The sequence below is a fragment of the Taudactylus pleione genome, unplaced genomic scaffold, assembly GCF_031769625.1.
Source record: "Taudactylus pleione unplaced genomic scaffold, aTauple2 ptg000012l, whole genome shotgun sequence".
Taxonomy (NCBI): Eukaryota; Metazoa; Chordata; class Amphibia; order Anura; family Myobatrachidae; genus Taudactylus; species Taudactylus pleione.
Genome location: NW_028284415.1, coordinates 20,895,083 through 20,899,229, shown reverse-complemented (window position 1 = coordinate 20,899,229; position 4,147 = coordinate 20,895,083). Strand labels below are relative to the sequence as shown.

Below are 4,147 nucleotides of genomic sequence, written 5' to 3'. Positions count from 1 at the left end.
TATTTGGTGTGTAAATTGCCTACTAAAAGGATTGAATTTAATTTTTTACTATGAAGAAGGGATTAATTCCCCAATTTTATGTTGGCACACACCCTGCTATTCACCTATACCATTGAGATGTCGGATGTGTGGCTAGATTAATATAATATTGGCAGCTGTTGTTATTCTAAATCCTTCTATCCTATACGGCTCTTTTTGCTCATATAATAAGCTATGTGGGGTTAGAGATACATTTTGATATGCATCATTTCATTTATGTTGATTGCCACATAAATTGCCTACTACTATGACTGTTAGAATGAATTTTTGATGTGCAAATTGCCAATTAATAGGATTGAATTGAATTATCTACTATATAGACTATCATAGCACATCATTGTTGTATAAACAGCATATCAAATAGGCTTTAGTAATCAGTCAGATAATTATACTTGACTGTTTTACTGTATATGTACATGTGATTATTTGTATAAATACAATTAAAGTACGCTCATGCAATACTTTTGTTGATACTGTGTATTATTTAATAAAGTGGACTCCTCTGGTGAGTTAGTCCTACATACACTCTTGTATTGTGTATACCTGGGCATTCACACTCCCCATTCGGGAAATTACCTACAATCATACCATACTGGATATGCCCAACCTCGTCTGATCTTGGAAGCTATACAGTGATGGGCCTGGTCAGTACCTGGATGGGAGACCACTTGGGAATACCAGGTGCTGTGAATTGTGTGGGCTGTAGCCGCACCTGCATCCTCAAAGCAGCAGCGAGAAGCATGCGTCTGTCTGTTAAAGGGGGGTGTAACCCACAAAGTGCGCTTCACAAAAAATAAAAAATTCTTCTTTTTTTCTGTCTTTGTGAATTGTGTGGGCTGTAGCCACACCTGCATCTTCAAGCAGCAGCGACAAGCGTGCGTCTGTCTGTTAAAGGGTGGTGTATCCCCCAAAGTGTGCTCCAACCAAAATAAAATAATCTTTTTTTCTGTGTTTGTGTGTGAAATGTATGCTCAGTAGCCGCACCTGCATCCTCAAAGCAGCAGCGACAAGCGTGCGTCTGTCTGTTAAAGGGTGGTGTAACCCCCAAACTACGCTCCAACCAAAATAAAATAATCTTCATTTTTCTGTTTGTGTGTGAAATGTATGCGCAGTAGCCGCACCTGCATCCTCAAAGCAGCAGCGACAAGCGTGCGTCTGTCTGTTAAAGGGTGGTGTAACCCCCAAAGTGCACTCCAACAAAAATGAAAACATTTTCTTCTGTGTTTGTGAATTGTGTGCACTGTACATGCATCCTCAAAGCAGCAGCACCAAGCGTGCGTCTGTCCGATAAAGGGTGGTGTAATCCCCAAATTGCACTCCAACAAAAATGAAAACATTTTCTTCTGTGTTTGTGAATTGTGTGCACTGTACGTGCATCCTCATAGCAGCACCGCAAAGAGTGCATCTGTCTGTTAAAGGGTGGTGTAACCCCCAAAGCTGGCAATTAATCTGTCCCTGCACATACTGGCTCTACGGAGGCAAGATGTCGTCCTCATCCTCCTCATCCACCGATTTCTCGCCCTCTTCAGTGTTGTGTACATCCTCATCCTCACAGAGTATTAATTCGTCCCCGCTGGAATCCACCACCACAGGTCCCTCTGTACGTTCTGGAGGCTGGTCTCCCTGGAAGAGTTGATAATTCATTTTTATGAACATCATCTTCTCCACATTTTGTGGAAGCAACCTCCTACGCCTTTCGCTGACAAGGTTCCCGGCTGCACTAAACACTCTTTCGGAGTACACACTGGAGGGGGGGCAACTCAGGTAAAATAGAGCCATTTTGTACAGGGGCCTCCAAATTGCCTCTTTTTCCTGCCAGTACAGGTACGGACTGTCTGACATGCCTACTTGGATGCAGTCACCGATGTAATCCTCCACCATTCTGTCAATGGTGACAGTATCATATGCAGTGACAGTAGACATGTCAGAAATTGTTGCCAGGTCCTTCAGTCCAGACCAGATGTCCAAACTTGCCTGCCCTGCATCACCGCCAGCGGGTTGCTTAGGATACCTAAGTTTTTTCCTGGCAGCCCCAGTTGCGGGAGAAAATGAAGAAGGAGCTGTTGACGTGTCACGTTCCGCTTCAGCTGACAGTGTTTTCACCAGCAGGTCTTTGCACCTCTGCAGGCTTGTGTCGGCCGGAAAGAGAGACACCACATAGGCTTTAAACCTAGGATCGAGCACGGTGGCCAAAATGTAGTGGTCTGATTTCAACAGATTGACCACCCTGGAATCCTGGCAAAGCGAATGAAGGGCTTCATCCACAAGTCCCACATGCCGAGCGGAATCGCTCCATCTTAGCTCCTCTTTCACTTTCTCCAGCTGCTTCTGCAAAAGCCTGATGAGGGGAATGACCTGACTCAAGCTGGCAGTGTCTGAACTGACTTCACGTGTGGCAAGTTTGAAGGGCTGGAGAACCTTGCACAACACGGAAATCATTCTCCACTGCGCTTGAGTCAGCTGCATACCCCCTCCTTTGCCTATGTCATAGGTGGATGTATAGGCTTGAATGGCCTTTTGCTGCTCCTCCATCCTCTGAAGCATATAGAGGGTTGAGTTCGACCGCGTCACAACCTCTTGCTTCAGGTGATGGCGGGTCAGGTTCAAGAGTGTTTGCTGGTGCTCCAGTCTTCGGCACGCAGTCGCTGAATGGCGAAAGTGGCCAGAAATTTTTCAGGTCACCCAAAGCGTCTCCTGCATGCCCCTGTCGCTTTTCAGAAAATTCGGAACCACCAAGTTTATTGTGTGAGCAAAACATGGGACGTGCTGGAATTTGCCCAGATGTAATGCCCGCACAATATTGGTGGCGTTGTCAGATATCACAAATCCCCAGGAGAGTCTAAATGGGGTAAGCCACTGGGCGATGATTTCCCTCAGTTTCTCTAAGAGGTTGTCGGCGGTGTGCCTCTTACTGAAACCGGTGATACACAGCGTAGCCTGCCTTGGATCGAGCTGGCGTTTCTGAGATGCTGCTACTGGTGACGCTGTTGCTGTTGCTGCATAAGGTGATACATCTACCCAGTGGGTTGTCACAGTCATATAGTCCTTAGTCTGCCCTGTTCCACTTGTCCACATGTCCGTGGTTAAGTGGACATTGGGTACAACCGCATTTTTCAGGACACTGAGGACACTTTTTCTGACGTTTCTGTATGGTCTCGGTATCGCCTGCCTAGTGAAGTGAAATCTAGACGGGATTTGGAACCGGGGACACACTACCTCCATCAATTGTCTAAATCCCACTGCACTAATGGCCGATACCAGACGCACATCTAACACCAACATAGCAGTCAAGGCCTCAGTTATACGTTTTGCTTCAGGATGACTGCTGTCGTACTTCATCCTCCTCGCTAAGGACTGTTGGAGGGTCAGTTGTTTAGTAAAAGTAGTGGTATTCCTACTTCCTCTCTGGGATGATGAACGACTCCCAGCAGCAGCAACAGCAGCAGTGGCAGCAGTAGGCGTAGCAATGCAGGATCCTCCAGAGGAATCCCGGATAGGAGAGTCAGTCATGCCAGTGACATGGCCTGCAGGACTACTTCCAATCCTGACTAAGGAGGAAATTGACGAGGAGGGAGTTGACGGTGTGGTTTACAGGCGCTTGGATACAACAGGACAGCGGGATTTAGGTGTCCCTGGACTGCTTACGGTCTTAGCCAAAGTTTCTGAACTTGACAGTAACTTTTTATGAACACGCTGCAGGTGCCGTATAAGGGAGGATGTTCCTAGGTGGTTAACGTCCCTACCCCTACTTCTTTCACCTTTACATATGGTACATATGGCAAGACAGTTGTTGTCCGGATTTGGATAGAAATATTGCCAGACCAAAGAGGTGGAATGTTTGGTCTTCTGCCCAGTCATGACCGTGATGGGCTTTTTCATCCCACGGACAACAACTGTCTCCCCCGGAGCCTGATTTAAACAAACCACATCACCATCAGAATCCTCCTCGCCAATTTCCTCCTCAGCGCCAGCTACACCAGTATCCTCATCCTGTTGTACTTCAACAGTGACATCTTCAATTTGCATATCAGCAAGTAGACTGTGGGTGCTCCTTTCAGCACTTGCAGGGGGCGTGCAAATGGTGGAAAGAGCCACCTCTTCCCGTCCA

At 46.7% G+C, this 4,147-nt stretch overlaps 1 pseudogene; it reads left to right on the top strand.

Moving 5' to 3' along the window:
• The first annotated feature begins 613 nt into the window (after positions 1–613).
• Positions 614–732, top strand: LOC148542527 (5S ribosomal RNA; annotated as a pseudogene).
• The last annotated feature ends 3,415 nt before the right edge of the window (positions 733–4,147 follow it).